The 25405-nt window shown below is 47.5% G+C and overlaps 1 protein-coding gene across 1 annotated transcript in view; it reads left to right on the top strand.

Annotated features, from left to right (window-relative positions):
• Nucleotides 1–25405, top strand: part of NCR3LG1 (natural killer cell cytotoxicity receptor 3 ligand 1) — a 127642-nt gene that overhangs the window by 23103 nt on the left and 79134 nt on the right. The window lies entirely within an intron of this gene.

Genomic DNA, 25405 nt, shown 5'->3' with positions numbered 1-25405 from the left:
GTTGTGTGGTGAGCGTGCATGCAGGCCATGGAGGTTGTGTGGTGAGGGTGCATACAGGCCATGGAGGTTGCGTTGTGAGCGTGCATACAGGCCATGGTGGTTGCGATGTGAATGTGCATACAGGCCATGGAGGTTGCGAGGTGAGTGTGCATACAGGCCATGAAGGTTGCGAGGTGAGCGTGCATACAGGCCATGGAGGTTGCGTTGTGAGGGTGCATACAGGCCATGGTGGTTGCGATGTGAATGTGCATACAGGCCATGGAGGTTGCGAGGTGAGTGTGCATACAGGCCATGAAGGTTGCGAGGTGAGCGTGCATACAGGCCATGGAGGTTGAGTACATTGCTCATAGTTTTCTGTGAAACAGTTATATCTGCTGATTCCGGTTCTTTCTGTAGCTCTCCACTGGTGTCCTCAGCTGTTGGACAACTCACCTGATAATTCTTTGCGGCTGGTTTATGGTGAAATCTTGCAGGAAACACCTGGTCGTGGTCAGTTTATGGTGAAATCTTGCGGGGATCACCTGTTCGTGGCCGGTTTATGTTGAAATCTTGCGGGGAGCACCTGGTCGTTGCCGGTTTATGTTGAAATCTTGCTGGGAGCATCTGGTCGTGGCTGGTTTATGGTGAAATTTTGCAAGGAGCACCTGTCCTGGCCGGTTTATGGTGAAATCTTGCGGGGAGCACCTGGTCCTGGCCGATTTATAGTGAAATCTTCATTGGAGCACCTGGTTGTAGCCAGTTTATGGTGAAATCTTTCGGGGAGCATCTGGTCGAGGCCGGTTTATGGTGAAATCTTGTGGGGAGTACCTGGTCGTGGCCGATTTATGGTGAAATCTTGTGGGGAGCACCTGGTCGTGGCTGGTTTATGGTGAAATCTTGCAAGGAGCACCTGGTCATGGATGGTTTATGGTGAAATCTTGCGGGGAGCACCTGGTTGTGGCTGGTTTATGGTGAAATCTTGCAAGGAGCACCTGGTCGTGGCAGGTTTATGGTGAAATCTTGCAAGGAGCACATGGTCCTGGACGGTTTATGGTGAAATCTTTTGGGGAGCACCTGGTCCTGGCCAGTTTATGGTGAAATCTTAAGGGGAGCACCTGGTTGGAGCCGGTTTATGGTGAAATCTTGTGTGGAGCACCTGGTTGTAGCCGGTTTATGGTGAAATGTTGCGGGCGGCACCTGGTTGTAGCCGGTTTATAGTGAAATCTTGCAAGGAACACCTGGTCCTGGCTGGTTTACGGTGAAATATTGCGGGCGGCACCTGGTCCTAGCCGATTTATGGTGAAATCTTGCAAGGAGCACCTGGTCGTGGCCGGTTTATGTTGAATCTTGCGGGGAGCCCCTGGTCGTGGACGGTTTATAGTGAAATCTTCCTTGGAGAACCTGGTTGTAGCCGGTTTTTGGTGAAATCTTGCAGGGAGCACCTGGTCGTGGCCGGTTTATAATAAAATGTTCCTTGGAGCAAGTGGTTCTGGCTAGTTTATAGTGAAATCTTTATTGGAGCACCTGGTTGTGGCCGGTTTATGGTGAAATCGTGAGAGGAGCACCTGGTTGTGACTGGTTTATGGTGAAATTTTGCAGAGAGCACCTGGTTGTGGTCATGTTATGGTGAATCTTTATAGGGAGCACCTGGTCCTAGCTGGTTTATGTTGAAATCTTGCGGGGAGCACCTGGTTATAGCCAGTTTATGGTGAAATCTTCTTTAGGCTACGTTCACATTAGCGTTCCGCTAATGTGCGTCGCTGTTGCGTCGGCGACGCAGCGGCGACGCGCCCCTATGTTTAACATAGGGGACGCGTGCGTTTTTTTGGTTGCGTTTTTCGACACGTGCGTCGTTTCCGACGCTAGCGTTGGACGCAAGAAAATGCAACAAGTTGCATTTTTCGTGCGTCCGATTTTCGTCAAAAAACGACGCACGCGTCGCAAAACGCAGCGTTTTTGCGCGCGTTTTTTGTGCGTCGTGCGTTGCGTCGCCGACGCACCGACGCGCAACGCTAATGTGAACGTAGCCTTAGCGCACCTAGTCGTGATGATCTTTCCACTTCATCAGGCAAGGGATCCAGCATGAAGACCTGTAGGACCTCCTTCCCCCAGAGTTAGGCCTAGTACGAGCAGGGGTGCTGCAGCGGTGCCCCTTGGTTGGGGCACCAAGGTGGCTAGGGAATCCTCCGTGGGCTATGGTTCCCGCATCCATGTGCACCTCTGCGAGTATGAGGACGCCTCAAGGAAGCTAAGATCCCTTTGGGGGGAGTTGAGGGTAGCTAAGGAGAGGTCTGACAGGGCTGTAACGGGGTCTAACAAGCTGGGGTACCTCTTTCAGTACCACCCAGTGTTTCAGGAGGTCCACTTTGCTTTTGCTGGATTCTGAACGAAGGACGCTGGCTGGAATTCCTTGGTTACATGAGAGCATATAAAAGCTGACTGCTACCCCACATATTTCCAGTCTAAAAGAACTCACTTTATTTACAGCACACAGAATATATAACACAGATACACAGGGCAGGCCAATAGAACAGGCCAGACATACATTACAATAGCCGCAGGGGGCCGGAGCCTGCTGATATTTACTGGGGGAATTACAAAGGTGGGGGAGGACAGAAGGGGGATATCTTGTCCTCTCTGCCCAGGGGCGCAGCCTGTGGACTGATGCATTTCACATGGAACCTATTATACATAATATATACTGCATAACATATTCTTGGTGCTGAGGGTTCTGTAACAAGGGCCTCCGGCAATAAGAAGGCCGAGCTATCTGCCGCGGTCAAGAAGATCAAAAAATCCATACAAGACCTGGAAAGCCAGAGATGTGAGATCCTGGATGGCAGCGGGCCCTTCCGTGAAAAGTTGGAAAATGATGACTGGTTCAGAGCCATGACCGGTGGGGCTCTGGAGGGGTCACGGAGCTCCGGCCAGGTGGTGGAGGAGGATGACGAGGAAGAGGAATGAGAGGAGGAGGTCGTGCCCTACCCACCGCCTGGTAAGAGACCTCCAGGCCCGAGCAGGTGGCTCTCCCGTCAGATTCTGGCCCTTCAGGGGACAGCGAGGGGGAGGATGAGGATGGTGGTAGTAGCAGTGAGGGGGGTTGCCTCGTCATGCAGCAGATCCGGCAGATCGAGTCCCCGGTCCGTTTTAACCAGCTGGGGTTCGGGGATGAGATCTGCGAGGACGAGGCAACCAGGAAGGGGATGAAGAGAAAGGCTAAGAAAAGGAATAAGCAGAAAACATCTACTGTGCAAATATTCGTGTATGTCCCCTTCTCTGGGGCGCCCCGGTCCCGCTGTGCAGCACCCACTACCCACCCCGGCTCGGCCTCTGTTATGGGTCCGCGGCGAGGGAGCGTGGAGATTACAGGCCATGACACGCAGGGCACTGCCTCTGTTTGTGGTAATGGAGGGAGTAGTGATGTGTCTGATATGGAGCATGATGTGGAGGGTGGCCCAGTGGTGGGCAGGAGAGTGACAGCTCTCCGGCGGTGAGCGCTGGGGTGTCCGGGTCCCCCACTTACGGATTCGTTAAAACTGGATCGCTTCTGGGGACCCAGGCACCTAGTAAAGTAAAGGGTGAGGGGCCTGCGGCTCCGGCAGAACAGGCTCATAAAAAGAAAATGGTGGGGGCTCCCATGGCGGGGTCTGCGGTGAAGTCGGGCTCACCTGCATTGGGGGCACCGCCGCTGGTGGTTGCTGAGGGGGAGTGGCCTAGCCTGGGGCCGGCCGCTGGAGTTGCTGCGGCTAGGCTGTTTGTGGCCCAGGGTGTGGTGGTGGGGGGTGCTGTGCCTCAGGGGACTGGTACCACTGGGGGGATTCCTGGGGGTGGATCCAGCTCTGGGTCGGCTCTGGGGGTCCAGCTGCGGCCGGTCTCAGAGGGCGGGGCGTGGCCTCCTCGGCACCCGCTGCCCATGCAGGTACAGCTTTGGAAAGTTGTGCTGTGCGGCTGGAGGCTGGGGGCGTGGCTTCCCAAGCAAAAGAAAAAAAAAAGGTCTTAGCTGTGGTCAGCAATAGAGCAGGGACTGCAGCAGACAGCAGCAAGGGCGTCTGCCTGGCAGGGTCCCTTGAGTCGGGGGGCTTACCTGCGGTGGGGGGTCCGGCCACGAGGCAGGATGGAGCTGGAGGCGGGTCTGCTCCTGACTTCCTACCTGCCAGTGAGGGAGGAAGCTCTGTGCCTGATGTGGTGGAAAGTGCTGCTTAAACCCTATGGCAGCACGACTCTAAGGCTACGTTCACATTAGCGTCGCGTCGCTGTTGCGTCGGCGACGCAGCGGCGACGCGCCCCTATGTTTAACATAGGGGACGCGTGCGTCTTTTTGCACGTGTTTTCCGACACGTGCGTCGTTTTAGACGCTAGCGTCGGACGCAAGAAAACGCTACAAGTTGCATTTTCTGTGCGTCCGATTTCGTCAAAAAACGACGCACGCGTCGCAAAACGCGCGCGTTTTTGCACGCGTTTGCGCGCGTTTTTCCGTGCGTCGCCGCTGCGTCCCCGACGCAACAGCGACGCGACGCTAATGTGAACGTAGCCTTAAAGGGACAGCAGCACTGTGTGTTCCAAACCCCCAGCAGGGAAGATGACACCAGTAGGTGGCGGTAGCAGTGGGGAAACAAAACCTGGAAATACCCAAAAGGTGAGGCAAAATAATACTGACCCCAGTGTGCATGTGGTTGAGAGAGGGGTGACTGATGGAGTGGATGAGGAGGGTGCAGGTATGGAAGTGTCTATGGTTGAGGATGCGAGTGGCAGTGCGTCTAAGGTGGCAAGTGTGAATAGGGTGGCAAGTGTGAGTACGGTGTCTGATGGTAGTGGGAGAAGGGGGGAGGGGGCCATCTGCCCCCCCAGCCACAGGTTCTCTGAGTTATTCAGGGGAGGTGGCTGGAGCCTCGGGGTCTAGTCAGGGGGTCTCCTGGCCTCTGGACCTCAGGGATAGTGTCTTGCGGCGCCATTTCCTGGAGGACCTCAAAAAAGGAGAACGGACAATCGAAGTAGAAGGAAGAGTGGTGGACTTGGCCTTTTGACTGGATAGACACGGCCTGGCTGCCTTCCAAGATAAAAGGGAAGAGGAAACAGTTTGGTCCCTCCCGACAGCTGGGCAGGGGGTGGCCAGGCGGAATGTGGTCCGTCTTCGGTAAAAGGGCAGTGAAGCGTGCCCGCCAAGGGCGAGGGTTGTGGTGCTCCTTCTGAAGATGGACTTCAGGGCGACGGACATCTTTGCCCTGATTCATCCGTTTGGCACCTCCTTCTTCTATGTCAGTTTTGTTCGGCCAGAGGGCTTGGAGCTTTTCTGGTCGAATTTCGAACTGGCAAGGGGGGAGCCCAGCTGGCGAGACTTTGCCGTGCAGGCGGTGACTCGTCAAAATAGTGTAAAGAGGGTGACCGTTCTGACAAGTAATGAGTCACTCTTTGGGGTCGACATAATGACGTGGCTTTCCTGTTATGGGGAAGTCACCGAGATCCCTAAAAAAATAGGGACGAGTTTTACATTTGGTCAGGGGGCTGGACCTTCATGGTAAAGTTGAAGGTTTCAGGAGGTACGGTCACCCACATCCCCTCCTCAGCATTTCTGGGGAGGGACAGAATCCAGATCTTCTACCAGGGGCAACCGAAGGTCTGCCACAGGTGCCGTGATGCCCGCCACTTCAGCGCAGGCTGCAAGGTGGAGAAATGTGCCTTGTGTGGCGGGGTAGGCCATCTTGCCGCGGCCTGTGGTGACATTAGGTGACACATGTGTGGTGACTTAGGTCACCCGTATAGCCGCTGTCCCCGTTCCTTTTCCAGCATCATCTCTGGCCCGGCAGGGGGGAGCCCAGGGGGGGTCCCTGGTGGTGCAACTTCTGCTGGGGCTGAGGGTGGAGGCGTGAGGGGAGCTGAGGGGTCAGTGAGGAAAGGCAAGGCTGGTACATCTGCCCACCAGTGGCAACAGGTGAGGCGCCGTAAGGGCAGGGGGTAGGATAAGCCTCAGGCAACTGGGGTGATGACTGCCCCCACCCTGGAGGCGGCAGCCGAAGCCTCTGAGGCCCTGGGGGAGAAGGCGGTGAGCGAAGAGATCCGGAGGATGGAAAGGGAGGAGTTGGCTGCTTCTGATAACTCTTCCCAGTATGAAAGTCTGGATGAAGAGGTGGTGGAGCAGCCTAAAATAACGGGTGACAATCGTACCGGTAAGAGTCGGAAGAAGAGGAAGAACAAGGCTAAAAAATGTAATGCCCCCCCCCCCACTGGCCACCAGGGTGCCTACGGAAGGGCTCACTGGCTCCCCTCTGATCCCCCTCGCCAATCGGTTCCAAGCCTTCGATGACTCTGCTGTGTCGGGGGTGGGGGGCCGGACACAACATCTGGGGTGCCTTCGGGGAGTGGTGAGGTCTGTCCTGGAGTGCCTCGGGGTCCAGGGGCGAGGAATCTATTTCTGGGAAGTCCAGTGTCTTTAAAGAGGAGGGATGAGTCGGGCTCCTCCTCAGAGGTGGAGAGGAAATCAGGGGGTATGGTTAAAAAACAGGCCATCTAACTCAATCACCCATGATGGCAGAACCTACCCCGTTGACTCTGGCGTCGATTAATGTCGCCAGCATAAAGTCAGATACGGCTAGATTTACGGCCTTTGATTTTTTCACCCGGGTTGAGGCTGATATTTTATTTTTGCAGGAGACCAGACTAACGGACCTGGGGTCCATCTACAAAGCAAAGAGGGAATGAAGGAGTGGGCCCTCATACTGGTCTCTTGTGGCCGAACCGTATAGCGGGGTAGCGGTCCTTTTTAAGACCGTGGAGGTGGAATGCAGACGGGTGATCGAGGTAGAAATGGGGAGATGTTTGGTCCTTGATGTCTTCATGAGGGGACAGGAGCTTTGGCTTATCAATATCTATGGCCCGCAATCTAAGTGGGACCGTAAATGTCTCTTCCTGAGGATCAAACCCTATCTTTTTACGAGCCGGCAGATGGTCTTCGGTGGGGATTTTAATACTGTAACCAGACTCCGTGATAGGGGAGGCCCCAGAGACCGTCTGGCTTATGATAGCGTAACCTTGAATAGCATAGTAAGTGAAGCTCGCCTGGTGGATGTCCACATCCGGCACACCCCAGGTCACGGGGGTTTCACCTTTTTTAGGGGAAGCAGTAGGTCTAGGATAGATAATTTTTTTTTTTAAGGAGGAAGCCGTCTCTTCTGCAGTGTCCGCTGTTGAGGTGGAGTTTTCCGATCACTGTTTCATTTTCTTTACTTTGAATGTTACATGAGACCCCCCGGATGGGGATAGGCCTATGGAAGCTTAATTCTTCCCTTCTGAAAGAAGCGGAAGTAGGACAGTCCTTTGAGGAATTTCTTCAGAGCCAGGTACCTCTCTTGGGTCTTTGTAGCAATAAGTCTGAGTGGTTGGAGATCTTCAAAAGAAGGGACGCAAGGTTCTTCCGTCAGCTCTCGAGCCTCAGGGGCCTGAACAGGTACCGCCTGTATCGGGAGCTGGGGAAGAAACTCGAGCAGCTCGTCTCGACTGGAGGGGACCGAGAGGAAATCTCCAAGGTGAAGACCTTGCTCAGGGGGTGCCAGTATGATAGGCACACATCCTTGGTTTTTGAGAGGGATTTCGGGAGGTAACGCTCGCCCGACCCTTACAATTCACTTACAACCTGCAATTTATGTAAGATAGTGACAGGACTGATTGACAGTATGGGGTCCCTGAACAGATCCAAATCGGGGATCCTGGAGGTGGCCAGATCCTTCTACTTGCACCTCTTGGGGAGGAGGGATCCTGATCGGGATGAGATGTCGGCTTTCATGACTGAAACCATCCCAGAGCCAGGGCATGACCCCTCTCTTCTTGTTTTGGCAGAAGCAATCAGGGAAGAGGAAGTGAGATGGGCGATTGATGGGCTCCAGCCCAAAAAGTCCCGGTCCGGATGGCTTAACATCTGAGTTCTACAAGACTTTTATGGACTCTTTGGTCCCCCTCTCGGCTGAGGTGTATAATGAGTGCCTCTCCTCAGACATTCTGCCCAGTTCAATGAGGAAGTCAGCCCTGATTATCCTGTCAAAGGGTAAAGACTCGTCCCGTATTGAGAATTGGCGTCCCATAGCGCTTCTCAATACAGACCGAAAGGTTCTGGCAAAGGTTCTTTTTAATCGGTTGGTGCAGTTTGCGCCCTGGCTCCTTTCGGGGGCCCAGCACTGCTCTGTTCCAGGCCGCAGTACATTTAGTGCTGTGCTCGGTGTCCGGGAGGCAGTGGAGCAGGGCAGGGCAGGTCACTGGAAGGGGTACTTGCTGTCCTTAGACCAGGCGAAGGCCTTTGACCGGGTAAACGATGAGTATCTCTGGTCCGTCCTTCTGAGGTATGGTCTGCCTGGGAGGTTTGTTGATTGGTTGACAGTTTTATACAATGGGGCAGAGACTTTTCCGCTCGTGAATGGTTGGGTTGGACACCCTTTTGAGGTGAGGTCTGCTGTCCGCCAGGGCTAACCTCTGAGCCCACTGTGATACGTGTTTGCGATCGACCCCCTTTTAAGGAGGGTGGAGGGTGGAGCGTGGACCCCTGGTGGGAATTGGGATGGACCAGGCGGAGCCAGAGGCTGCCTTGAAGGTAGTGGCGTACGCTGACGACGTTTCCTCTTTTGTATCCTCGAGAAAGGAGGTAGATTGGTTGATGTCTGAGGTTGAACGCTACTCGGGGGCATTCGGGTCCATGATCAACAGGGACAAATGTGAGTCTCTGGCTGGGAGGGGGAGATCCAAGTTTTAACCCCTTTCTGACATCGGACGTACTATCCCATCCATGTGGGGTGGGCCCCTATGACCATGGACGGGATAGTACGTCCAGCGCGATCGGCGGCGCTCACGGGCGATCGCGGCCGGGCGTCAGCTGCCTATCGCAGCTGACATCCGGCACTATGTGCCAGGAGCGGTCACGGACCGCCCCCGGCACATTAACCCCTGGCACACCGTAATCAAAGATGATCGCGATGTGCCGGCGGTGCAGGGAAGCATCGCGCAGGGAGGGGGCTCCCTGCGGGCTTCCCTGAGCCCCCCGCAGCAACGCGATGTGATCGCGTTGCTGCGAGGGTCTCACCTCCCTCCCTCCCTGCTCGAGCCCCGGATCCAAGATGGCCGCGGATCCGGGTCCTGCAGGGAGGGAGGTGGCTTCACAGAGCCTGCTCAGAGCAGGCACTGTGAAGGCTGCAGCGCTGCATGTCAGATCAGTGATCTGACAGAGTGCTGTGCAAACTGTCAGATCACTGATCTGTGATGTCCACCCCTGGGACAAAGTAAAAAAGTTAAAAAAAAATTTTCAAATGTGTAAAAAAAATAAAAAAAAATATTCCAAAATAATGAAAAAAAAAAAAAAATATTAATCCCATAAATACATTTCTTTATCTAAATAAAAAAAACAAACAATAAAAGTACACATATTTAGTATCGCCGCGTCCGTAACGGCCCGACCTATAAAACTGGCCCACTAGTTAACCCCTTCAGTAAACACCGTAAGAAAAAAAAAAAAAAAAAACGAGGCAAAAAACAACGCTTTATTATCATACCGCCGAACAAAAAGTGGAATAACACGCGATCAAAAAGACAGATATAAATAACCATGGTACCGCTGAAAACGTCATCTTGTCCCGCAAAAAACGAGCCGCCATTCAGCATCATCAGCAAAAAAATAAAAAAGTTATAGTCCTGAGAATAAAGCGATGCCAAAATAATTATTTTTTCTATAAAATAGTTTTTATCGTATAAAAGCGCCAAAACATAAAAAAATGATATAAATGAGGTGTCGCTGTAATCGTACTGACCCGAAGAATAAAACTGCTTTATCAATTTTACCAAACGCGGAACGGTATAAACGCCTCCCCCAAAAGAAATTCATGAATAGCTGGTTTTTGGTCATTCTGCCTCACAAAAATCGGAATAAAAAGCGATCAAAAAATGTCACGTGCCCGAAAATGGTACCAATAAAAACGTCAACTCGTCCCGCAAAAAACAAGACCTCACATGACTCTGTGGACCAAAATATAGAAAAATTATAGCTCTCAAAATGAGGTAACGCAAAAAATATTTTTTGCAATAAAAAGCGTCTTTCAGTGTGTGACGGCTGCCAATCATAAAAATCCGCTAAAAAACCCGCTATAAAAGTAAATCAAACCCCCCTTCATCACCCCCTTAGTTAGGGAAAAATTAAAAAAATGTATTTATTTCCATTTTCCCGCTAGGGCTAGGGTTAGGGCTAGGGCTAGGGTTAGGGCTAGGGCTAGGGTTAGGGCTAGGGTTAGGGCTAGGGTTAGGGCTAGGGTTAGGGCTAGGGTTAGGGCTAGGGTTAGGATTAGGGTTAGGGTTAGGGCTAGGGCTCCAGTTTGGGTTGGGGCTAAAGTTACAGTTAGGGTTTAGATTACATTTACGGTTGGGAATAGGGTTGGGATTAGGGTTAGGGGTGTGTCTGGGTTAGAGGTGTGGTTAGGGTTACTGTTGGGATTAGGGTTAGGGATGTGTTTGGATTAGGGTTTCAGTTATAATTGTGGGGTTTCCACTGTTTAGGCACATCAGGGGCTCTCCAAACGCGACATGGCGTCCCATCTCAATTCCAGCCAATTCTGCGTTGAAAAAGTAAAACAGTGCTTCTTCCCTTCCGAGCTCTCCCGTGTGCCCAAACAGGGGTTTACCCCAACATATGGGGTATCAGCGTACTCAGGACAAATAGGACAACAACTTTTGGGGTCCAATTTCTCCTGTTACCCTTGGGAAAATACAAAACTCGGGGCTAAAACATATTTTTTGTGGGAAAAAAAAAGATTTTTTATTTTCACGGCTCTGCGTTATAAACTGTAGTGAAACACTTGGGGGTTCAAAGTTCTCACAACACATCTAGATTAGTTCCCTGGGGGGTCTAGTTTCCAATATGGGGTCACTTGTGGGGGGTTTCTACTGTTTAGGTACATTAGGGGTTCTGCAAACGCAATGTGACGTCTGCAGACCATTCCATCTAAGTCTGCATTCCAAATGGCGCTCCTTCCCTTCCGAGCTCTGCCATGCGCTCAAACGGTGGTTTCCCCCAACATACGGGGTATCAGCGTACTCAGGACAAATTGGACAACAACTTTTGGGGTCGAATTTCTCCTCTTACCCTCGGGAAAATACAAAACTGGGGGCTAAAAAATAATTTTGGGGGGAAAGATTTTTTTTTTAATTTTCACGGCTCTGCGTTACAAACTGTAGTGAAACACTTGGGGGTTCAAAGCTATCACAACACATCTAGATGAGTTCCTTAGGGGTCTAGTTTCCAAAATGGTGTCACTTGTGGGAGGTTTCTACTGTTTAGGTACATTAGGGGCTCTGCAAATGCAATGTGACACCTGCAGACCATTCCATCTAAGTCCTCATTCCAAATGGAGCTCCTTCCCTTCCGAGCCCTCCCATGCGCCCAAACAGTGGTTCCCCCCAACATATGGGGTATCAGCGCACTCAGGACAAATTGGACAACAAATTGTGGGGTCGAATTTCTCCTGTTACCCTCGGAAAAATACAAAACTGGGGGCTAAAAAATAATTTTTGTGGGAAAAAATTTTTGTTTTATTTTTGCGGCTCTCCATTATAAACTTCTGTGAAGCCCTTGGTGGGTCAAAGCGCTCAGCACACATCTAGATAAGTTCCTAAGGGGGTCTACTTTCCAAAATGGTGTCACTTGTGGGGGGTTTCTACTGTTTAGGTACATTAGGGGCTCTGCAAACGCAATGTGACACCTGCAGACCATTCCATCTAAGTCTGCATTCAAATGGCACTCCTTCCCTTCTGAGCCCTCCCATGTGCCCAAACAGTGGTTCCCCCCACATATGGTGTATCATCGCACTCAGGACAAATTGGGCAACAAATTTTGGGGTCCAATTTCTCCTGTTACCCTCAGGAAAATACAAAACTGGGGGCTAAAAAAATAATTTTTGTGGGAAAAAAATTTTGTTTTATTTTTACGGCTCTGCATTATAAACTTCTGTGAAGCACTTGGTGGGTCAAAGTGCTCACCACACCTCTAGATAAGTTCCTTAGGGGGTCTACTTTCCAAAATGGTGTCACTTGTGGGGGGTTTCAATGTTTAGGCACATCAGTGGCTCTTCAAACGCAACATGGCGTCCCATCTCAATTCCTGTCAATTTTGCATTGAAAAGTCAAACGGCGCTCCTTCCCTTCCGAGCTCTCCCATCCGCCCAAACAGTGGTTTACCCCCACATATGGGCTATCAGCATACTCAGGACAAATTGTACAACAACTTTTGGGGTCCAATTTCTTCTCTTACCCTTGGGAAAATAAAAAATTGGGGGCGAAAAGATAATTTTTGTGAAAAAATATGATTTTTTATTTTTACGGTTCTACATTATAATCTTCTGTGAAGCACTTGGTGGGTCAAAGTGCTCACCACACCTCTAGATAAGTTCCTTAGGGGGTCTACTTTCCAAAATGGTGTCACTTGTGGGGGGTTTCAATGTTTAGCCACATCAGGGGCTCTCCAAACGAAACATGGCGTCCCATCTCAATTCCAGTCAATTTTGCATTGAAAAGTCAAATGGCACTCCTTCGCTTCCGAGCTCTGCCATGCACCCAAACAGTGGTTTACCCCCACATGTGGGGTATTGGCATACTCAGGACAAATTGTACAACAATGTTTGGGGTCCATTTTCTCCTGTTACCCTTGGTAAAATAAAACAAATTGGAGCTGAATTAAATTTTTTGTGAAAAAAAGTTAAATGTTCATTTTTATTTAAACATTCAAAAAATTCCTGTGAAGCACCAGAAGGGTTAATAAACTTCTTGAATATGGTTGTGAGCACCTTGAGGGGTGTAGTTTTTAGAATGGTGTCACACTTGGGTATTTTCTATCATATAGACCCCTCAAAATGACTTCAAATGAGATGTGGTCCCTAAAATAAAATGGTGTTGTAGAAATGAGAAATTGCTGGTCAACTTTTAACCCTTATAACTCCCTAACAAAAAAAAAATTTTGGTTCCAAAATTGTGCTGATGTAAAGTAGACATGTGGGAAATGTTACTTATTAAGTATTTTGTGTGACATATCTCTGTGATTTAATTGCATAAAAATTCAAAGTTGGAAAATTGCGAAATTTTCATAATTTTCGCCAAATTTCCGTTTTTTTCACAAATAAACACAGGTACTATCAAAGAATTTTTACCATTGTCATGAAGTACAATATGTCACGAGAAAACAGTGTCAGAATCACCAGGATCCATTGAAGCGTTCCAGAGTTATAACCTCATAAAGGGACAGTGGTCAGAATTGTAAAAATTGGCCCGGTCACCTTTCTTAAGGCAAACATCGCCAACCTCTGGTTAGAGAGGGCTCCTCTGTGGGTATTCTCCTGTAGGGGGTGGTTTCGGCCTTTCTTCCAGAAATGGGAGACAGGAGGGCAGGTGAAGGACCTTCGTACACCTCATGGGCATCTTCCGGCTTATGCTACCCCCGGTTCTGAAGGTGATCCGTCGGTGGGGTCTGGGAGTGTGGGAGATCAGGACCATGTCGAGAACGTTTCTTGACAATAGGGTCCTGTTGACCCACTTTCAGAAGCCCCTGGCGCTCAGGGATTGCCCAAGCCGGGATCTGGAGGTGGGGCTCGGGTTATTGAACTCTAAGCAGATCCCCTTGAAGTTTTGGGACTTGGCTTGGCGCTGCTTCCATGGGAAGCTGTATGTGAGGGACAACCTGAAGTGCAGAAGCTCTGATAGCTGGGATTGTCCCCGCGAGGAGTGTGGCGGTATGCTTGAAAGCATGGAGCATTTCCTGCTTCGGTGTCCCTTTAATACAGAGGTCTACAGCAGGGTTGGTGCTTCCATTGGCTGGCCCAGGCTGGCAGGCCTTTCCTATGCGGAGTGGGCCTATGGGGCATTCAGGTCCCTTGGTGGCCGAGATCGGGGCACTGTTTTCTTAGTTAGTTTAGTAACTAGGTTCCAGACGTGGAATGCATGGTGTCTAGTGTCTACTCAGCGGAAAGTCCTCCCCAGGGAAGAGTTGATTAGGAACATCCTGGGTGACCTGGCAAAAGTGCGCTTACTGGAGTTTGAGAGGCTGGGTGCAGGTAGGGCCTCTCTTCTATGGTTTTTTTTTCTCTTTTAACCCCTTCCCGACCTGTGACGCCACGTAGGCGTCATGAAAGTCGGTGCCAATCCGACCTGTGACGCCTAGGTGGCGTCATGGAGGGATCGCGTCCCTGCAGATCGGGTGAAAGGGTTAACTCCAATTTCACCCGATCTTCAGGGACAGGGGGAGTGCTACTTCAGCCCAGGGCGGGTGGCTTCACCCCCCCGTGGCTACAATCGCTCTGATTGGCTGTTGAAAGTGAAACTGCCAATCAGAGCGATTTGTAATATTTCACCTATGAAAACTGGTGAAATATTACAATCCAGCCATGGCAATATCATCGGCCATGGCTGGAAACCCTGATGTGCCCCCCCCACCTCCACCGATCTCCTCCCCAGTCCTCTGTCCTGTGCTCCGCTTCCCTCTGTCGTCCTGTCTGCTCCCCCGTCCTCCTGCCCGCTCCCCCCATGCTCTGATCCCACCCCCCGTGCTCCGATCCACCTCCATGCTCCGATCTCCCCCCCCCTCATACTTACCGAGCCTCCCGGTGTCCGTCCGTCTTCTCCATGGGCGCCGCCATCTTACAAAATTGCGGGCGCATGCGTAGTGCGCCCGCCGAATCTGCCGGCCGGCAGATTCGTTCCAGGTATATTTTGATCACTGTGATAAAACCTATCACAGTGATCAAAATAAAACAAATAGTAAATGACCCCGCCCCCCCCTTATCACCCCCATAGGTAGGGACAATGATAAAATAAAGAAAATATTTTTTTTTCCCACTAGGGTTAGGGTTATGGTTAGGTATAGGGTTATGGTTAGTGTTAGAACAAGGGTTCGGGTTAGGTTTAGGGTATATGCACACGGTGCAGATTTGGCTGCGGATCCGCAATGGATTGGCCACAGATCCGCAGCGGCTTGGCCGCGGATCCGCAGCGGATTGGCCAAGGATCTGCAGCGGATTGGCCGCTGCGGATTCGTAGCAGTTTTCAATCAGGTTTACAGTACCATGTAAACCTATGGAAAACCAAATCCGCTGTGCCCATGGTGCGGAAAATACAGTGCATAATCGCTGCGTTATATTTTCCGCAGCATGTCAATTTTGTGCGGATTCCGCAGCTTTTTTAAACCTCTTCCTCAATAGGAATCCGCAGGTGAAATCCGCACAAAAAAACACTGGAAATAAGCTGTAAATCCGCAGGTAAAACGCAGTACCTTTTACATGCGGATTTTTCAAAATCGTGCGGAAAAATCTCACCCGAATCTGCAACGTGGGCACATAGCCTTAAGGTTAGGGTTGGAATTAGAGTTAGGGTTGGAATTATGGCTAGGGTTGGAAATAGGGTTAAGAGTAGGCTTGTGGTTAGGGTTATGGATAGGGTTAGGGGTGTGTTGAGGTTAAAGTTGAGGTTAGGGTTGGGATTAGGGTTAGGATTAGGGTTTGGGTTGGGATTGGGGTTAGGGTTAGGGTTTGGGTTGGGATTGGGGTTAGGGTTGGGATTAGGGTTAGGGTTTGGGTTGGGATTGGGGTTACGGGTGTGTTGGGGTTAGGGTTGTGGTTAGGGGTGTGTTGGGGTTAGGGTTGTGATTAGGGTTATGGCTACAGTTGGGATTAGGGTTAGGGGTGTGTTGGGGTTAGTGCTGAAGTTAGAATTGAGGGGTTTCCACTGTTTAGGCACATCACGGGTCTCCAAACGCGACATGGCGCCACCATTGATTCCAGCCAATCTTGCGTTCAAAAAGTCAAATGGTGCTCCCTCCCTTCCGAGCCCCGACGTGCGCCCAAACAGTGGTTTACCCCCACATATGGGGTACCAGCGTACTCAGGACAAACTGGGCAACAACTATTGGGGTCCAATTTCTCCTGTTACCCTTGCAAAAATAAAAAATTGCTTGCTAAAACAATTTTTGAGGAAAGAAAATGTATTTTTTATTTTCACGGCTCTGCGTTGTAAACTTCTGTGAAGCACTTGGGGGTTCAAACTGCTAACTACATATCTAGATAAGTTCCTTGGGGGGTCTAGTTTCCAAAATGGGGTCACTTGTGGGGGGTTTCTACTGTTTAGGCACATCAGGGGCTCTGCAAACGCAAAGTGACGCCCGCAGACCATTCCATCAAAGTCTACATTTCAAAAGTCACTACTTCCTTTCTGAGCCCCGACGTGTGCCCAAACAGTGGTTCCCGACCACATATGGGGCATCAGCGTACTCAGGACAAACTGGACAACAACCATTGGGGTAAAATTTCTCCTGTTACTCTTGTGAAAATAAAAAATTGCAGGCTAAAAAATAATTTTTGAGGAAAGAAAAATTATTTTTTATTTTCACGGCTCTGCGTTCTAAACTTCTGTGATGCACTTGGGGGTTTAAAGTGGTCACCGCACATCTAGATTAGTTCCATGGGAGGTCTAGTTTCCAAAATGGGGTCACATGTGGGGGACCTCCAATGTTTAGGCACACGGGCTCTCCAAACGCGACATGGTGTCCGCTAACGATTGGAGCTAATTTTTCATTCAAAAAGTCAAATGGCGCTCCTTCCCTTCCGATCCCTGCCGCATGCCCAAACAGTGGTTTACCCCCACATGTGAGGTATCAGTGTACTCAGGAGAAATTGCCCAATACATTTTAGGATCCATTTTATCCTGTTGCCCATGTGGAAATGAACAAATTGAGGCTAAATGAAATTTTTTGTGAAAAAAGTACTTTTTCATTTTTTCGGATCAATTTGTGAAGCACATGGGAGTTCAAAGTGCTCAATATGCATCTAGATAAGCTCCTTGGGGGGTCTTGTTTCGAAAATGGGGTCACATGTGGAGGACCTCCAATGTTTAGGCACACGGGCTCTCCAAACGCGACATGGTGTCCGCTAACGATTGGAGCTAATTTTTCATTCAAAAAGTCAAATGGCGCTCCTTCCCTTCCGAGCCCTGCCGAGTGCCCAAACAGTGGTTTACCCCCACATGTGAGGTATCAGTGTACTCAGGAGAAATTGCCCAACACATTTTAGGATCCATTTTATCCTGTTGCCCATTTGAAAATGAAAAAATTGAGGCTAAAAGAAATATTTTGTGAAAAAAAGTACTTTTTCATTTTTATGGATCAATTTGTCAAGCACCTGGGGGTTCAAAGTGCTCACTATGCATCTAGATAAGCTCCTTGGGGGGTCTAGTTTACAAAATGGGGTCACTTGTGGGGGAGCTCCAATGTTTAGGCACACAGGGGCTCTCCAAACGCGACATGGTGTCCGCTAAAGATTGGAGCCAATTTTTCATTGAAAAAGTCAAATGGCGCTCCTCCCCTTCCGAGCCCTGTCGTGCGCCCAGACAGTGGTTCCCTCCCACATATGGGGTATCGGGGTACTCAGGACAAATTGTACAATAAGGTTTGGGGTCCAGTTTCTCTTTTTACCCTTGGGAAAATAAAAAAATTGTTGCTAAAACATCATTTTTGTGACTAAAAAGTTAAATGTTCATTTTTTCCTTCCATGTTGCTTCTGCTGCTGTGAAGCACCTGAAGGGTTAATTAACTTCTTGAATGTGGTTTTGAGCACCTTGAGGGGTGCAGTTTTTAGAATGGTGTCACTTTTGGGTATTTTCAGCCATACAGACCCCTCAAACTAACTTCAAATGTGAAGTGGTCCCTAAAAAAATGGTTTTGTAAATCTTGCTGTAAAAATGAGAAATTGCTGGTCAAATTTTAACCCTTATAACTTCCTAGCAAAAAAAAATTTTGTTTCCAAAATTGAGCTGATGTAAAGTAGACATGTGGGAAATGTTATTTATTAACTATTTTGTGTCACATAACTCTCTGGTTTAACAGAATAAAAATTAAAAATGTGAAAATTGCGAAATTTTCAAAATTTTAGCCAAATTTCCGTTTTTTTTCACAAATAAGCGCAGGTAATATCAAAGAAATGTTACCACTAACATGAAGTACAATATGTCACGAGAAAACAACGTCAGAATCACCGGGATCCGTTGAAGCGTTCCAGAGTTATAACCTCATAAAGGGACAGTGATCAGAATTACAAAAAACGGCCAGGTCATTTACGTGCAAACCACCCTTGGGGGTAAAGGGGATATAATAAAAAAAAAGAGATACAGGATGTAACTGAGGATCAGTAATGTAATGTATGTACACAGTGACTGCACCAGCAGAATAGTGAGTGCAGCTCTGGAGTATAATACAGGATGTAACTCAGGATCAGTAATGTAATGTATGTACACAGTGACTGCACCAGCAGAATAGTGAGTGCAGCTCTGGAGTATAATACAGGAGGTAACTCAGGATCAGTAATGTAATGTATGTACACAGTGACTGCACCAGCAGAATAGCGAGTGCAGCTCTGAAGTATAATACAGGATGTAACTCAGGATCAGTAATGTAATGTATGTACACAGTGACTGCACCAGCAGAATAGTGAGTGCAGCTCTGGGGTATAACACAGGAGGTAACTCAGGATCAGTAATGTAATGTAAATACACAGTGACTGCACCAGCAGAATAGTGAGTGCAGCTCTGGAGTATAATACAGGATGTAACTCAGGATCAGTAATGTAATGTATGTACACAGTGACTGCATCGGCAGAATAGTGAGTGCAGCTCTGGGGTATAATACAGGATGTAATTCAGGATCAGTTATGTAAGGTATGTACACAGTGACTGCACCAGCAGAATAGTGAGTGCAGCTCTGGGGTATAATACAGAATGTAACTCAGGATCAGTAATGTAATGTAAATACACTGTGACTGCACCAGCAGAATAGTGAGTGCAGCTCTGGGGTATAATACAGGATGTAACTCAGGATCAGTAATGTAATGTATGTACATAGTGACTGCACCAGCAGAATAGTGAGTGCAGCTCTGGAGTATAATACAGGATGTAACTCAGGATCAGTAATGTAATGTAAATACACAGTGACTGCACCAGCAGAATAGTGAGTGCAGCTCTGGAGTATAATACAGGATGTAACTGAGGATCAGTAATGTAATGTATGTACACAGTGACTGCACCAGCAGAATAGTGAGTGCAGCTCTGGAGTATAATACAGGAGGTAACTCAGGATCAGTAATGTAATGTATGTACACAGTGACTGCACCAGCAGAATAGCGAGTGCAGCTCTGAAGTATAATACAGGAGGTAACTCAGGATCAGTAATGTAATGTAAATACACAGTGACTGCACCAGCAGAATAGTGAGTGCAGCTCTGGAGTATAATACAGGACGTAACTCAGGATCAGTAATGTAATGTATATACACAGTGACTGCATCGGCAGAATAGTGAGTGCAGCTCTGGGGTATAATACAGGATGTAATTCAGGATCAGTTATGTAAGGTATGTACACAGTGACTGCACCAGCAGAATAGTGAGTGCAGCTCTGGGGTATAATACAGGATGTAACTCAGGATCAGTAATGTAATGTATGTACATAGTGACTGCACCAGCAGAATAGTGAGTGCAGCTCTGGAGTATAATACAGGATGTAACTCAGGATCAGTAATGTAATGTAAATACACAGTGACTGCACCAGCAGAATAGTGAGTGCAGCTCTGGGGTATAATACAGAATGTAACTCAGGATCAGTAATGTAAATACACTGTGACTGCACCAGCAGAATAGTGAGTGCAGCTCTGGGGTATAATACAGGATGTAACTTAGGATCAGTAATGTAATGTATGTACATAGTGACTGCACCAGCAGAATAGTGAGTGCAGCTCTGGAGTATAATACAGGATGTAACTCAGGATCAGTAATGTAATGTAAATATACAGTGACTGCACCAACAGAATAGTGAGTGCAGCTCTGGGGTATAATACAGGATGTAACTCCAGATCAGTAATGTAATGTATGTACACAGTGACTACACCAGCAGAATAGTGAGTGCAGCTCTGGAGTATAATACAGGAGGTAACTCAGGATCAGTAATGTAATGTATGTAAACAGTGACTGCACCAGCAGAATAGTGAGTGCAGCTCTGGAGTACAATACAGGATGTAACTCCGGATTAGTAATGTAATGTATGTACACAGTGACTGCACCAGCAGAATAGTGAGTGCAGCTCTGTAGTATAATACAGGATGTAACTCAGGATCAGTAATGTATGTACACAGTGACTGCATCAGCAGAATAGTGAGTGCAGCTCTGGAGTATAATACACGATGTAACTCTGGATTAGTAATGTAATGTATGTGCACAGTAAGTTCACCAGCAGAATAGTGAGTGCAGCTCTGGAGTATAATACAGGATGTAACTCAGGATCAGTAATGTAATGTATGTACTCTGTGACTGCACCAGCAGAATAATGAGTACAGCTCTGGAGCATAATACAGGAGGTAACTCAGGATCAGTAATGTAATGTATGTACACAGTGACTGCACCAGCAGAATAGTGAGTGCAGCTCTGGAGTATAATACAGGATGTAATTCAGGATCAGTAATGTAATGTATGTACACAGTGACTGCACCAGCAGAATAGTGAATGCAGCTCTGGAGTATAATTCAGGATGTAACTCCGGATTAGTAATGTAATGTATGTGCACAGTGAGTGCAGCAGCAGAATAGTGACTGCAGCTCTGGGGTATAATACAGGATGTAACTCAGGATCAGTAATGTAATGTATGTACACAGTGACTGCACCGGCAGAATAGTGAGTGCAGCTCTGGGTATAATACAGGATGTAACTCAGGATCAGTAATGTAATGTAAATACACTGTGACTGCACCAGCAGAATAGTGATTGCAGCTCTGGGGTATAATACAGGATGTAACTCAGGATCAGTAATGTAATGTATGTACACAGTGACTGCACCAGCAGAATAGTGAGTGCAGCTCTGGAGTATAATACAGGATGTAACTCAGGATCAGTAATGTAATGTAAATACACAGTGACTGCACCAGCAGAATAGTGAGTGCAGCTCTGGGGTATAATACAGGATGTAACTCCAGATCAGTAATGTAATGTATGTACACAGTGACTGCACCAGCGGAATAGTGAGTGCAGCTCTGGAGTATAATACAGGATGTAACTCAGGATCAGTAATGTAATGTATGTAAACAGTGACTGCACCAGCAGAATAGTGAGTGCAGCTCTGGAGTTTAATACAGGATTTAACTCCGGATTAGTAATGTAATGTATGTACACAGTGACTGCACCGGCAGAATAGTGAGTGCAGCTCTGTAGTATAATACAGGATGTAACTCAGGATCAGTAATGTATGTACACAGTGACTGCATCAGCAGAATAGTGAGTGCAGCTCTGGAGTATAATACAGGATGTACTTCAGGATCAGTAATGTAATGTATGTACACAGTGACTGCACCAGCAGAATAGTGAGTGCAGCTCTGGAGTATAATACAGGATGTAACTCTGAATTAGTAATGTAATGTATGTGCACAGTGAGTACACCAGCAGAATAGTGAGTGCAGCTCTGGAGTATAATACAAGATGTAACTCAGGATCAGTAATGTAATGTATGTACTCTGTGACTGCACCAGCAGAATAATGAGTACAGCTCTGGAGTATAATACAGGAGGTAAGACAGGATCAGTAATGTAATGTAATGTATGTACACAGTGACTGCACCAGCAGAATAGTGAGTGCAGCTCTGGAGTATAATTCAGGATGTAACTCCGGATTAGTAATGTAATGTATGTGCACAGTGAGTGCACCAGCAGAATGGTGAGTGCAGCTCTGGGATATAATACAGGAGGTATCTCAGGATCAGTAATGTAATGTATGTACATAGTGACTGCACCGGCAGAATAGTGAGTGCAGCTCTGTAGTATAATACAGGATGTAACTCAGGATCAGTAATGTATGTACACAGTGACTGCATCAGCAGAATAGTGAGTGCAGCTCTGGAGTATAATACACGATGTAACTCTGGATTAGTAATGTAATGTATGTGCAAAGTAAGTTCACCAGCAGAATAGTGAGTGCAGCTCTGGAGTATAATACAGGATGTAACTCAGGATCAGTAATGTAATGTATGTACTCTGTGACTGCACCAGCAGAATAATGAGTACAGCTCTGGAGCATAATACAGGAGGTAACTCAGGATCAGTAATGTAATGTATGTACACAGTGACTGCACCAGCAGAATAGTGAGTGCAGCTCTGGAGTATAATACAGGATGTAATTCAGGATCAGTAATGTAATGTATGTGCACAGTGAGTGCACCAGCAGAATGGTGAGTGCAGCTCTGGGATATAATACAGGAGGTATCTCAGGATCAGTAATGTAATGTATGTACACAGTGACTGCACCAGCAGAATAGTGAGTGCAGCTCTGGAGTATAATTCAGGATGTAACTCCGGATTAGTAATGTAATGTATGTGCACAGTGAGTGCACCAGCAGAATAGTGAGTGCAGCTCTGGGGTAAAATACAGGATGTAACTCAGGATCGGTAATGTAATGTGTGTACACAGTGACTGCACCAGCAGAATAGTGAGTGCAGCTCTGGAGTATAATACAGGATGTAACTCCGGATTAGTAATGTTATGTATGTACACAGTGACTGCACCAGCAGAATAGTGAGTGCAGCTCTGGGGTATAATACAGGATGTAACTCCGGATTAGTAATGTAATGTATGTACACAGTGACTGCACCAGCAGAATAGTGAGTGCAGCTCTGGAGTATAATACAGGATGTAACTCCGGATTAGTAATGTAATGTATGTACACAGTGACTGCACCAGCAGAATAGTGAGTGCAGCTGTCACGATATGGTATGAAATATCATATAAGTTTAGTTGCCCTTCAGCTCATGAGGTGGGCTAAACCCCCCCTTCCCTAGCTGACTCTCCTTGTTTCTCTCTGGGTTACGGACTGTATGCTAGAAGGGGGTTTTATTGCCCTGGGGTCATAAATTCCATGCTCGGACGAAAGTCCCTCACCCCTCCCACCTGCACTAGTTAGAACTGGAAAAGTGGCTCCAAAAATTCATGAAAAATTCTTTGTTTAGTTTTTGTTAGATATTAGGCAAACGATTTAAGCTAGAAATACGAAAATATATATTCTTATTCTCACTCGGTGTATCTACCCATCCCTTAAAACTCGGGCTTCTAACTCCATCTGGTAAAGAAGTAGGGATTTCTCTGTAAATATGTATCCCAGATAGGACATATTTGATCTCATTAGAATGCTCACGTTAATCCGAGATGAATTATGAGTTTGTTAGGACTCTGACATGTTTTGTAGTGAAGTTATAGAAATCAGAGAAAATAGTTTAAAGTTTACTCAGAAGGTAGAGAGAGGAGGGTCTGGATAAGCCAGCCTTTCTGTGATGTCACCGCCTTGAAGTTATAACTGTCTGCACACATCCCCAGCTCTGTCTCTCTGCTTGATTTCTTCTTCTGGACTTCTTGTCTTCTCCTGAAGCCAGCAGCACGTCCTAATGAGCTGGGACATATGGAAAACTCCACTAGCCTGGTTGCCTGCAATGTTTTGAACATGTGAGTGTTATCTTTCTCATTTATTCCCTTTATGTTATAATTACCCTTGTACATATTTGCAATTGTCTCATTTGTAACATCTTTATAAAAATATTTTTGATAAAGCACTGCCTAATTTTTTAATGGGATATACTATTATATGTTAGTTCATTCTCCTGCTCTAATCCGTACCCTAAGTCTCTTGAAGAGAATTACGCTACTGTGTTGGGTTAGCTTCGGACCCGTTTAATCGAAGCTGGTGGCAGCGAGAGTGCGCTGACTTTTGGGTTACGCTGAAGCGACTGCGGCATTGATAATTATTGTTCCTGCCTGAGTGGGAGTAGTTATCGCGTCGCTGCAGCGTGCCCAATAGCCAGTACATAGCAGGCAGCCTTTCTGGCGACTAATTACCCAGGGTGCAGTACCTAATCTGACCTGAGAGCAAGTGTTAAGTGGAACTGTAAGCGGGATATACATAAATCCCTGCAGTTCGTGGTATATAGAAAAGCAGTGGGATACCTAGAATAAGCCCCTGCTGTAAACTAAGAGGTCAATAGCCTTGTGTGTGTTTTCTCATGACATTGTTAGCAGTGGAGGGACAACTAAGATAAGCCCCCCTGCACATGTGATAGTTGTCTGTTGGCCTAAAGTCACCCCGAATCGTGACAGCAGCTCTGGAGTATAATACAGGATGTAACTCCGGATTAGTAATGTAATGTATGTACACAGTGATTGCACCAGTAGAATAGTGAGTGCAACTCTGGAGTATAATACAGGATGTAACTCAGGATCAGTAATGTAATGTATGTACACAGTGACTGCACCAGCAGAATAGTGAGTGCAGCTCTGGGGTTTAATACAGGATGTAACTCCGGATTAGTAATGTAATGTATGTACACAGTGACTGCACCAGCAGAATAGTGAGTGCAGCTCTGGAGTATAATACAGGATGTAACTCTGGATTAGTAATGTAATGTATGTACACAGTGACTGCACCAGCAGAATAGTGAGTGCAGCTCTGGAGTATAATACAGGGTGTAACTCAGGATCAGTAATGTAATGTATGTACACAGTGACTGCACCAGCAGAATAGTGAGTGCAGCTCTGGAGTATAATACAGGAGGTAACTCAGGATCAGTAATGTAATGTATGTACACAGTGACTGCACCAGCAGAATAGTGAGTGCAGCTCTGGAGTATAATACAGGATGTAACTCTGGATTAGTAATGTAATGTATGTACACAGTGACTGCACCAGCAGAATAGTGAGTGCAGCTCTGGGGTATAATACAGGGTGTAACTCAGGATCAGTAATGTAATGTATGTACACAGTGACTGCACCAGCAGAATAGTGAGTGCAGCTCTGGAGTATAATACAGGATATAACTCAGGATCAGTAATGTAATGTATGTACACAGTGACTGCACCAGCAGAATAGTGAGTGCAGCTCTGGGGTATAATACAGGATGTAACTCCGGATTAGTAATGTAATGTATGTACACAGTGACTGTACCACCAGAATAGTGAGTGCAGCTCTGGAGTATAATACAGGATGTAACTCCAGATTAGTAATGTAATGTATGTACACAGTGACTGCACCAGCAGAATAGTGAGTGCAGCTCTGGAGTATAATACAGGAGGTAACTCAGGATCAGTAATGTAATGTATGTACACAGTGACTGCACCAGCAGAATAGTGAGTGCAGCTCTGAAGTATAATACAGGATGTAACTAAGGATCAGTAATGTAATGTATGTACACAGTGACTGCACCAGCAGAATAGTGAGTGCAGCTCTGGAGTATAATACAGGATGTAACTCCGGATTAGTAATGTATACCAGGAATCTGCCTTACACTCTGTATAACAGATAATAGGGTAAGACGCAGACAAGTCAAACACTAGTGGTAACTCTGCTGACATAGTGTTGTGTGAAT

The sequence above is a fragment of the Ranitomeya imitator genome, chromosome 9 (genome assembly GCF_032444005.1).
Source record: "Ranitomeya imitator isolate aRanImi1 chromosome 9, aRanImi1.pri, whole genome shotgun sequence".
Taxonomy (NCBI): Eukaryota; Metazoa; Chordata; class Amphibia; order Anura; family Dendrobatidae; genus Ranitomeya; species Ranitomeya imitator.
The sequence above is the reverse complement of the archived record's forward strand: the minus strand, read 5'-3'. Positions and strand labels throughout refer to the sequence as shown.